The following is a 12,833-nucleotide window of genomic DNA, read 5'->3' on the forward strand; positions in this document are numbered from 1 at the left end:
ATCTTTGGCTTCTGCCGCTATGCATCCTTTAGGCAGGGGAGGAAACCTCTCCCTCAGAACATAGATCAATGATTTAGTCCAATTAATAGTGTATCCCGAGTATTTGCCAAAGTTTGTAAATATGTTTAGGACCCTGTGTAATGAGATCCTGGGCGACTCCAGGTACAACAATATATCATCAGTTTAGAGATGCAGTCCTCCAAATCTTCCGACCATCTCAAGCCTCGTATGAAGGGGTCTTTTCGAATCCACGCTGCTAGGGGCTCCAGTGTCAAAGCAAAAAGCAATGGGGACATAGGACAGCCCTGTCTGGTCCCTCTTTTAAGGGCAAAAACCTTAGATTTTTTTTATTGTTTACTACTACTTGTGCCAGGGGGGTCGTATATAGGAGCTTTATTTAGCTCGTAAAATTGGGACCAAATCCCAGTTTTCCCAGGACAGCAAAAAGGTAGGGCCATTTATTTGTTTTGAATGCCATAGTGGCATCTGAAGATACCACTACCGCCTCTTCTCTCAGCGTGTCTATTCGTCCCATTACCCCATTTAATCAACGGAGGTTTAGAGATGTATTTCTTGTCGGCATAAAACCTGCTTGATCAAGATGGACCAGTTTAGAGATAACCTAGATCAAGCGAGTGGCCAGCAACTTCGCCAATATTTTGGCCTCAGCATTTAGCAACGAGATAGGTTGATATGAGGAACATTTATTTTTGGGTTTGCATTCCTTGTGTATAACGACCAATGTGGCAAGTCTCTGATCTCGGGGAGCTTACCCACCTCACGGCTCTCCTTAAACATGGCTTTGAGATAAGGGGCAATTCTGTCGGGTTTTAATTTATATAGTTCAATTGGAAGGCCATTTGGATCCATCGCCTTCCCGGATTGAAGGCCCCTAATGACTTGCTCAACCTCATCATCTGTGATGTCGCTTTCCAGTAGCATAGTGTCATCTATCGATAGTGTCAGAAGTGTCATAACCGACAAGAGGGCTCTCAAGTCTTCCTCGGGAAAGGAGGTATAAGATTTATTTATTGACCGATAGTGGTTGGCGAATTCATTGGGTATTTTCTGTGTGTCTGTAATCGTTTCCCCCGTCTCTACTATTAGTTCCGTGAGTAGGCGATTTGCAAATTCCCATTTATCGAGCCAGGCCAACAAACTCCCCGCTTTGTCTCCCAACTCGTATAGTCTGCCAAGTTTATCCCTACTTAATGTTTTTATCTTGTCAGTGGCCAAGTTCTTATATTCCTCCCTCTTTAGGTTTAATATGTGCATTGACTCATCTTCCCCATTTCTCGCTGTTTCCCCCTCCAGTTGCAGGATGTCTTCCTCCAGTCTAACCAGCTCTGCATTCCTTTCCTTACGTGCCCCCAAAATTTGAGAGATCGCTTGTCCACGCACAACTGTTTTGAAGGCCTCCCAGAGTGTCTGAGCGGACGCCACCTATCCCTTATTCTCTTGGAAGTAATGCTCTTTTTCTAGTGTGATTCTTTCTTTTATTGTTGGGATGCGGAGATGCCAGGGATTGATTGGCTCTATTTTTCCCACTTGCCTTTGCCCTACCACTGTGTGGGCCCACATCGGTGAATGGTCAGAGATACCCTGTGCCAAATGTCGAACTTCTTTAATGCTCCCCACCTGAGCAGCTGGAGTGAGGATATAGTCTATTACGGAAAGGCTGTTGTGTGCCCCTGAAAGGAATGTGATTTGTGTCTCGATGGATGGAGACGCGCCACGCATTCACCATTCCTATTGCTTACAGGAAGTTGGGGAGCCTCAGTTGCGAGGGCCCTATGTCTGGGGGGGGTACCGGTCAAGTCTCCCCGATATGACAGAGTTGATGTCTCCCCCCATGAGCAGCCGCCCTGCAGGGAAAGTTAGCATAATGTTTCCCAAGTCTTTGAACGTCAACACATGTAGGCCCGGGGGAACGCACACCGATACTATGGTAAGTGCTGCTCCCTCCCACCTCCCTGACACCGCGACATATCTTCCCATTGCATCAGTCCAGGTATGTTTGATCGCCACTGGGAAGGACCGCCTTGTCATGATGCCCACTCCCCTGGATCCCTTGTGAAACCTGAGTGCGCTACTAAATGATATCCCCACCTCGCCAGGCCCTTACAAGTGTTGCCAATTAAGTGCGTCTCTTGAAGTAGGACTACCTCGGGCGAATGCCTTTAAATAAACTGCAGTACTATACCTCTCTTGAGGTTGTCCCCCAGACCATTAACGTTCCAAGACAGGGGTCCAATACTTTTATCCATTGGTTAACCCATGATTTTGGTTACTGATTTCCACACCCACACGCTCCCCATGGTGCCCAATGTTGTTCTGTCATTCAACTTACGAATTAAAACAAACCAACCCCAACAGTCCCCCTCCCTTGAACTCTAGGCGTAAAACTTCCCATAACCCCAACTATGCAGGGTGCCTGTCGCCAAAACTCTAAACTAATTGTAGATTATGAGGGGGTGGACTAGCATCTCCAATGCCTACCATCTATGCATATTGTACATACTAATCAGCATACGTAATTTAAACAGTATCAATAGAGTTACTTAGCGTTTCTCTGCCATCTCAGTCTGATGGCGACACAGTGCATGGACAGCTCCCAAAAGTCTTCGCTATTCCACTGGTCTTTCTTCAGTGCCCAGCCGTGCTGGTCTCTCAGACAAGGTCAAATACTTTGCCAGAGGTGGTTCCTTTCCTCGTCGGGCATTGTTCTCTTTTGCCGGTCTCCATCCTTCCAGCAAGTCTGCTGCGGATCCTGGAGTGTCAAAGAACCAGGTCCTTCCATCAGCTTCAATACAGAGTTTTGCAGGAAACAGCATCAAATACTGGAGACCTTTATCTCTGAGTTGTTTCTTGATGCCCAGAAAGGAGCGTCTTTGTCTCTGAACATTTATCATAAAACCTGGGAAGAAGGTTATTTGGCTATTTTTGTACTTGACTGGGGCGGCCGATGTGCGGTTTGCAGTATAATGTCTCAGTCTCTAAAATTTAGAACCCTCGCCAACAGCAGACGTGGGGGTGCTCTTGGTTTCTGTCTCACTCCCGGATCCTATGCGCTCTTTCCACTGTAAACATTTTTGACAAGCCCTTTGGTTGCAGGTACTTAGTAATTAGGTCTTCAACAAAGATGTCTACCGCAGGACCTTCTGATTTTTCTGGCACTCCGATAATTCTAACATTGTTTCATGGTGATCAACCTTCATAGTCATCCAGCTTGCTTTCTGTCAGTTTTCTGAAGCTTGAAGATCTTTGATTTCCTGTTGCATCTGTTTGGCGTACTGATGGTATGACCGCTTCCATGGCTTTGACTTTTTCGCTCATTTTATGTAGGTGTTATGTAGGTCTGTCCTTATCAGTGTGACCCATGTCATGATTGAGTCCATTCTGTGTTCCAGTGACATGCATACACCCACAATGGCATCCATGATATCCTTCAGAGTCGGATCCCCATTTTCTGATCCCAGCACAGTCGTTGTGCTTCCTTTGGTTGCTGTTTCTGAGTCGGTCGGTTTCTGGGTTGCAAATTAATCTAGTTTGGAGCGTACCTTTTAGGCCCTTGGTGCCAGGCATTGTCGCCAGTATTTATTTATTTATTACATTTGTTAGGCGCACAAATCTATAGGTGCCATTACAGTGTGGGAGCAAACTGGAGTTAAAACTACTGAGTGAAGAGCCAAGTTTTCAAAAGTTTTGTGAATGTGGTGACGTCTGTGCATGCTCAGATAGATAAGGGTAGCCTATTCCAGTGATAGGGGCCAGGAATGAGAAGTCGCAGCCTCCAAACCTCGTCGTACTGATACGTTTTGGGCATAGAAGCAATAGATTACTCGATCTAAGCTGTCATGCCGGTATAAATGGTTGTAGTTTCTGCCTCAGGTAGAGAGGACCCTTCCCCTGCAGGGTCTACACACCATGCAGAGAATTTTGAAAAGGGCACACTTCTCGATCAGGAGCCAGTGAAGGGACTGGAGATGGCTCAGAAGGGGAACGGGGGGAAGATTCAGAATCAATCTAGCAGCCGAGTTCTGCACCACCTGAAACCTGGCCAAAAGACCTTCATTACTACCCACCAAGAGGGCATTGCCGTAGTCCAGGCGGCTCATTATTAGTGCTTGTACCCGTGTCTTCCTGGCATGCAGAAGAGTCTATTGAAAGACCTTTTTAAGGGTTCGCAGGAGGCCAAAACAGGTTTCAATCACTGTTTTGACATGCTCCCTCATAGAGAGCTTATCGTCCATCATCTTTCCTAGATTCCTTGCATATTTGTTGGGGGTAGGTGGAGGGCCTAGCTCCAAAGGCCACCAATCTTCTGACCAAGCAGTATGTGCCTTCCCGAACAGGAGGATCTCTGTTTTAGTCATGTTCAGTTGAAGACTGTTCTTGGACATCCATGTAGCTTCTGTCAGTAAGCAATGTTTAAATCTCGCCTTGGTCAGGGTGGGGTCGTGGTCTATAGTAATGATCAATTGTGTATCATCGGCATAGGAAATGGTTTCAAAACCATAGGATCCCGATGAGTCGAGCCAAGGGGGCCATATACACATTGAACAGTGTGGGCTCAAGATTGAGCCCTGTGGTACCCCCTTATCAAGAGATGAGTATGCCGATGTATGCTCGCCCAACTGGACCCAGTTTATACATTCTGACAGAAAGTTGACCAGCGATTCGAGGGCTTTACCTCTGATACCAAACTACTAAAGTCTATGCACTACGATCTGATGGGAGATGGTATTGAATGTGGCTGAAAGTTCTAAAAGAACCAACAAGGTCGCAAATCTCTGGTCTAATGCCAGTTTGATAGTGTCTGTGACTTCCACTAGGGCAGCCTCAGTGCTGTGTGAGGCACGAAAGACTGACTGCAAAGGGTCGAGCAGATGGTTAGATTTCAAGTATGATGCTAGTGGGCATTCACAGCAGATTCTAGGATTTTGGAGAAAAAAGGAAGAAGGGAGATGTGTGTGTAGTTTGCCAAATTATGCGGGTCTGCTGTAGTTTTTTTAAGACAGGCTTAATGTACATTGCCTTCCATTTGCAAGGTATACTAGCCAGTTGTAGGGAAAGGTTACATAGGTCTGTGATTGGAGTGCACAGAATAGGGGACAGTATCCTAGTATTATGCAAGGGTCCTCTTACGTCTAGACCACCGCCTGTTCCTGGGGTGCGGCACTCCACCCGGCTTACTGGGGGTCTACCCGAGAGCCCATTTGTTTCACTTATGGCAAATGGTAGAACCCCTTGCTTCACTGCTCTGCTCACCCCCCAGCTGAGACGCCAGTTCTCGCCTGCTGGACTGTAAATAAGGACCTTTACTCTAGTTCCGGCTTCCATACCCCCAGGGGGGCGGCCTTTGTAGCATTCACTGCCTGATATTTCTGGAGGCGAGCCGATCGTGGATTGACAGGCGAGGGGACTGACCTCCAAATCCACGTGGCTGGGGCCCAATATCAATAGTACTCCGTGTGTCCTCTTCTGGAGTACCTCTGCTTCCGCTCTGTGGCCTCATTTACGGCCCCCGGACCTGCTGCCACCACTGTCGCCAGTCCGCCAATACGAAAATGTCTGCTCTCTTTCCTCTCGACTCTCACAAGTATCTACACTCCTTCAGCACTGCCACTGTGCTGGCGTGAACCGTGCCCAGCGTCGCACTTGTACCAAGAAGACCTTTTAGGATCACAGCCTGCTTTCGCTTAATTTTGCTGTTTTAGGTTGGCGGGCAATCGTCTCTGGCATCTGGTAATCCCTCCGATCAAAATGGCGTATCACCTTGCCTCTTCACTTTTATGTGTGCCTGTGCTTTCTACCCCTATGGCCCACCTCACTTCACCGAGTGTCCAGGTCTGCCAAATGCATCCGCTATTGCCACCATAAGTTGCTTCATTTTATGCTTTTTAAGTTGTAGCTCTTCTTGGAGCTACAACTTCCCACGGTTCAGTCCCGAGACTGGACCCGCAGGTACTTAGCCGACTCCCGCAGCAGACTCTTTTTCAGTCGCAGCACTGCTATTTCAGTGACCCGGGGACCTACTTGCTCACAACCCTAAGTCGCGTAGTGGTTGCACTTTTGTCGCCCTGTGTTGCGCGTTTTTTATGGGCCATCTCCTGTCTGCCGTCTTACCCGGTGTGGCTCACAATCGAGTACGCGGCTTTTCAGTTCCACCAGGCCACGACTTGTTTCTTCCTTGCGCCGTCACGTTCGTCAGCCCGGATTTCACGTCTTCGGTACCTCTCGGGTAGTTGATCACACAGCTGAAGTAGTTAGCGGATGTGTGTGCCGGATTAATGAGAGGTAGGGATTAGGGAATCACCGAGCTTCTCTAAAGTGCTGCCATCATGGTCAGCGCTTAAGCCACACACCCCTTGTCCTACTTTTAAATACATCGCAACCTACCCTCTAGGCTATCCAGGGCCTACTCTAAGGATGATTTATATGTTTTAAAAAAGAAGGTTTGACACCAGAAAAAGGTTTTTTTTGCAGTGGAAATGGCAATTTAAGTCCTTCAGAGCTCTATTCTGAGCCTCACATTGTTTAATGTCTATATGAGACCACTGGCGGATATCATCAAAAAATATAATGCTCAAGTGGTGTAATATGCCGACAATAGTCAACTTATAGTAAATCTGTCTCAACCGAATTCTATCTCGGCTGACTTTTTAAATCTTGTTTATCGGATGTCGCCTCATGGATGACTGATAGTTGCTTAAAACTTAATGTCAACAAAACTGAGCTTCTCATTGTAGGAAAAACCCCATCAATATTGACATCGGCTTGGTGTCCGGCAGTCTTGGGTGAACCCCCCTGTCCTGAAAACAAAAAGTTAAGAACCTAGGAGTTGTATTCGATTCGAAACTCTCTTTCGAAGATCAAATTATAAAAATGGCTGGGACATGCTTTGGCACTCTCAAGACGCTGAGAAAATTCTTGATCTAATCCCACCTACTTCTCAGAAAACCTTGGTTCATACACTCATCACTTCCCTGCTGGACTATGGGAATGTCTTATTTCTGGGTGTCTCTGAGGTTAGTCTCACAATGCTGCAGTGAGCCCAAAATGCGGCAGCAAGGCTGATACTGAATCTCCCCAAAAGATCGTCAGCATCAGGTGCTCTTATCCAGCTACACTGGCTCCCTGTGTTCATAAGAATTGGTTTCAAAGCCCTGTGTTTCTGCTGGCGCATACTCAATAAACAAGGCCCCACCGCCCTCCACTCTCTGATTCAAGCTTATGTCCCAGATTGGAATCTTAGATCCACTGGGGCCAAATTCCCTCAAAATTCCCAAGATCAGGAAAGCTAGAATGGGTGCTAGAACTTTCACTTACCTAGTTGCTAAAATGTGGAATTCTCTACTGTTGCCCTCAGAGCCTCTCCCAGAGAAACTGATTTCAGAAGGAAACTGAAAACATGGCTGTTTCTTAACCCAATTCAATATTAAAATAGGTCCTTCATCACCTTATTTGCCTTACCGGTCTCTTTTCCGAGCTCCTGGGTCCAGCACGGGGACACAATGATATGGTGTTACCATGCGATTTACAAATCATTTAAATATTATTATTATTATTATTATTAAAACTACACACACATAGGCAGGCCTGAGATATGTTTTGAGTGCTACTTAAGTGGGTGGCACAGGGCTCAAGTGGGTGGCACAATCAGCGTTGCAGGCCATTAGACCTGGCTTCCTTGACAACATTTCCCTCAAACCTTTTGCCTTCAGGCCTCCTGTTTTGCTGACTTTGTTTTTGCTGGCCTTAGGACTCTGTGCACATTACCACTGCGAACCAGCGCTAAAGTGCTTGTTTTCTTTCCCTAAAACATGCTAGATTGGCTTATACCCAATTGGCATATTTAATTTACATGTAAGCCCCTAGTAAGGTAGCACTACCTGTGCCCAGGGCCTGTAAGTTGCATGCTACTAGTGGGCCAGTGTGGGAAACTGGTTTGTTGGCTGACTGGGGTGTGAGCCCCGGTCAAGCAGCAAAGTACCTTAAACCATTAAGTTGAATTCAGACAGCAAATCCACATCACTGGTTGCTATTCAATGTGTTGGTTTACCCCAATGGAAGAACTTAAACTTCCTAAAATGTTTCTATGTCAGAAGGTAGAAATCTTCACCAGGAGAAGACACTGAAAGTATCCGGCAGGTGAGGGACCTTCCCTGAGTGCGAAGTTTGAATTTCTCCTGCTCCTAGCTTTCCCATCAAAGTCAAAGGCTTCACCAGGACTTTTGTATGACCACTACATGGCCCCATGAAATCCATCTCTGTCACACGCTCTGTATCTTCAACTTTCAAAAAAGTTTCTAAGTGAGAAGGTAAAAGCTCCCACCGGACTGAACCTGGCACCTCTATCTGACCCACACTCCTTGTTTTTAGGTGTGCAGTGATTAAGTGATGCTGATGCCAGCCCTGTTCATTCAAAATGTCCCCTCTACCTGACTAATGGGAGTAGATTTGCCCCTTCCACTTCCTCCCATGATGCGGTATGCCTGACCCACTGCATTTTCTGTCGTCCTCCTCCTTTCAGAGCTCTAATTTCAAAGCACAATCACCGCAGCTCCCAAGAGACTGTGAGACATTTTTTATAATAAATTATGAACTCGAGCAACCTGAAGGTGTTGGAGAGCTTTACATAAGAGTTAGTTACATTACACAAGGGCAGAATCATTTTTGGGGGCATTTTCATAAAGTGTGACCTAGGCTGACCCTAAGGTATCTGAGTGCTTTACAAAATTGCCAGTTACATGATCAAGTGATTTTTTTTGTTTGTAGGTGTGCAGAGAATAAGAGATTCCCCTGTTTATTCATTATTTCTCCCGTACCTGATAAATGGGAGCATTTTGTTGCTATGTGCAGTGCTCCTACATCCAGGGGGCTGGGTCATAGGGCAGGGCTGGGGTGCATTGGTAATCGGATGGTGCGAGCAGTGTTTTGAATGGAAAACTCTGGTGAAGGATCCCTGTCAATAGAGGCCTGGAGGAGGAGGGATGTGACGTCTCTTCCATTGGAAAGTACATCACTGCTTTTCTTCATAGGATATTAAATTCTCTAGTGATGCAGTCACACACAGAATGTTATAGTGCTGTTGACTTGCATCAAGGCACTTGTCTTTCTGTCTGTGTGTTAAAAAGGCTTGGAATGTGTCCATAAATGTTTCCTGAGACAAGCATATATTTCTGAATCACACTGCCTGTCCCAGTGTGTAGTAATTGAATAGCTCTTCAATCCCTGGTTGCACAGCACCCTGAATTATGTGCAGTATGGCTAAATACTTTAAAGTTCCCAAAGGTGGGGCCTATTGGCTATGCCAATGCTTGTTATTTACAAGTTCTTACTGAGGCATTTGTATCCCTCCCCCCCCCCCTGGGAATGCTGCCACGGCCCAGGGGGATAGGTGTACCCCACAGTTTGAAGATCTCTGCCCTCTCTGCGTATGTGTGTGATTGTATGAGCTATGCCAATGTGTGTGTGATTATTTATGTATGTGAGCATGTGTGCTTGCACCTTACAAAAGTAAAAACTACTGGCTTTGACAATGCTTGTAAATCATTTGTCGTGACATTTTTTTTCAGCTTTGTAACTGCTTCTACATATGTCAATTAGACACACACTTTCACTATCTCACTGTGATCATTGCAGCTAGAAGTAAAATCAAGCAATGCTTTACATATTTATTTTAAGTGGAGTCAGTATGGGTTAACAATTGTATCTCCAGACAAAGGAATGAAAGCAGCAGGACAGCCTGGGCTGTTACCTGTTAAATGGCATAGCATGTCAAGGACAGTACAAGGATATTGCCAAATGAAAACAAAAGTGTGAAATAGCTCTTCCATGTTCCTACGTGCACGGATTAAGCATGATACAGCTTCAGCCAGCACCACTTTCAATACAAACAATGGCTGAAAATAAATGCGCCAAGGGGTCCGTAAACACTAATCCAACTACATATATCTGGGGTTATCAATTAGTTGATGAATGTCTCACACCTGTCATTGCCTAATGCCAAATCCGTGAGTCAGGCTTTTTTGGACAGGCGTTTTTCCCTAGCAGTTTACATCAGTTCTTCACTTGGCCAGCAGAATAGCTATGACTGCCAGACAACGTGCTCCAAATGGAATATTTTTTAACATATTCAAGCAATACCACTAGTGGCTGAAATTATATTCTGCTTTTAATTATTTAAGTCACCACTGTAGTGGCTTCCTGTCGACAACTTCGTATGATGGATTTACCCATGCCCAATGTAGATATAAACCCTGCATAATATTAATTACATCTATGGCAAAGGTGAGATCTGATATTATCTGTTTGTGCTTGTGTATCCGGTGTGGAGAACGCAAATTGTAAGAATTTAAAATGGAGCCGTTTATGGCTGTGGTTCATCTAAACCAGTTTGGTTTGTGTGCAGCAATGCGTCCATTCTCAGGGCCTGATTGCGGGTTTCGCAGTCTTGGAACGGGCTGCCACGCCAGTGCCCTGCTCCAAGACTGCCAAACCCATAGGCAGTCCACCCGCTGGATTATGAGTTGTCGTCCCGGTGGGTGGGCCTGCAGTGGCTGTGCCTTTCCAAGGCTCAAAGGATGGCCATAGAAACGCAGCTCCGTGGGAGCGCCGCAGCACATTCCTGCACAGGGAGAAATGCACCATGTTGAGCATCTCTTCCTGTGCAGGAACTCGGGGTGCAAACATGTGTGGGTGCAATATGTGCCTCCCCAGAATGCATCCCTGTGTAGAGACTACAGTTGCCTCACTGACATGGCAGGGTTCACCGCCATTGAAAAGGTCTCAGGGGCCAAGTCTTAATATGCTTGGCGGTGCCGCATCATCACCGCCAGCATATTGTGGTTCCTGACCGCTGCGCCACAGCCGCGGGTTCCATGATTCCCTGTGTTTGTGGCGGTTCTGTGGTAGTCCGGCTGCCAAAATCAAAATAGTGCAGTCTGACTGCCGGTGCAGCGGTTGCCGCACCGCCACCACAGGTGTGGCGTTCTCATCGACTACCGAACTCGTAATCGGTCCCTTAGTCTTTAATTCTAAATCCAATAGTCACTCCACACCAGTCTAATACGTCTAAATCGTCATTCTCTAAACTCAGAACATGCATATATAATCTGCATACCGAGCGCATAGAATCTACTGATCGAATAAGACCTTTTAATGGGGGGAAGTCTATGGGTTCTTCCGAAAACCGAGACAACTGTTCTTACACTGTGTCTTTGAGTCTGGTGTACAGCAATTGATTAGGTGCTCGGATCTAAGAAACACAATCTGTCGATATAGTTCTCCAAATTCATGTAGGTCTAATTTCCTCAGTGTTTGGCGACCCAGATGTTGCCCTGTATGGGGCCAAAGAGGGTTCTGCAACATCCATAACACAGGTGAGGGGTGAAACCCATTTTCTGCCCTAATATTCTCCATGCCCAACATGCCACTAATCCTTTCAATCTCACTGGGCTTTCTGGGTAATTCTTTCCGCAAAAAGGCTTGTAGTGATTTTGCCTCAGTTTGATCTTAGGCTTTAATATAGTAACCTCACATTGGATCCATTATCTAGTAAAATGGCACTGTGACACTAGGTAATGCAGTTCTAAATATGGAATCTGAAACCCACAGCTTTCAAATGTAGTATCAATGTATCCCATTGGATCATGAGTTGTTTACCTGCCCAGATTGGTTTTATGAATAAGCTTTTTAGGGTAGAGTAATAACTCTTAGTGAGTGGAACAGGTATATTGATGCATTAAAGTAGTGTAGGGACGACAATCATCTTTATTACGGCTATACGTTCTGCCACGAAGGGGGGGGAGTTCAATCCAACTCTCTACACTAGATTTTATGTGTCTATCACTGGGCCATAGTTCAATCATATCATGAATTCTTTTTGAAAACTTTATTATATAACATAGAGACATATACTTCTTGTTATTTCTCAGGGAATCAATTTTTGATGAAATTCTATATTATTTTCATCTGTGAGTGGGAAGAGTTCGGTTTTTGCCATGTTAATGGATACACCAGACTACTGTCTAAATCTAATGACCTCCCATGTTAAGACAGTTAAATTATTAGCAGGTTCTTTTACGTACAGCAATATCTCATCCGCGTTAATTGAAAGGAAAAGTCGACTAGTATGGAAGCAGATTCCTTTATGTATAATAATCAAAATAGAGCTTATACAGCGCACAGATACTCCAAGGAGTGTTTGGACGCTGCAAGTTGTGGACCTTCAATCCTAAAAGTAAATGTGAGAGGACTCAAAATAAAAGGCTACATTAAAAATCCAGGTTTTCAGGCTACGTTTAAAAGAGCCCGCATTCTTAATAGCCCGCAAATGCCAGGCAAGAGAGACATTCCAGTTAGCAGTGGCTAGCGCAGAAAAGGAGGATCCTCCCCATTTCTTCCTCTTTATCTTAGGCACCACAGCCAGCAATGTGTCTGCCGAACACGGGATTTTTGAGGGCAGGTAGTGAAAAAGTTGCTTGGATAAATATTTAGAACCTGGTCCATAGAAAGCTCTGTGGGCAAGCACCAGTCCCTCAAACTTTACGCTCGCTTGATTATACAACCAATGTAACTCCTTAAAATTGATATTAAGCAGGAGCATAGCTGCAGCATTCTGCACCAACTCGAGTCTCTTGAGTAGGTATAAAGGGAGGCCCCAGTAGAGTGATTTGGCATAGTCCAGCTGAGATGTTATAAGGACATGGACTGCCATCTTCTGACAGGAGACTAGAAGAAAAAACAAAAGCTTCCTCTAGAATCACAGAAGCCAAAGCAAGTCCCAACAGTGCTCTCCACTTGTGGTTTGAAGAACAAATTACCAT

Source organism: Triturus cristatus, chromosome 4_1 (assembly GCF_964204655.1).
Source record: "Triturus cristatus chromosome 4_1, aTriCri1.1, whole genome shotgun sequence".
NCBI lineage: Eukaryota > Metazoa > Chordata > Amphibia > Caudata > Salamandridae > Triturus > Triturus cristatus.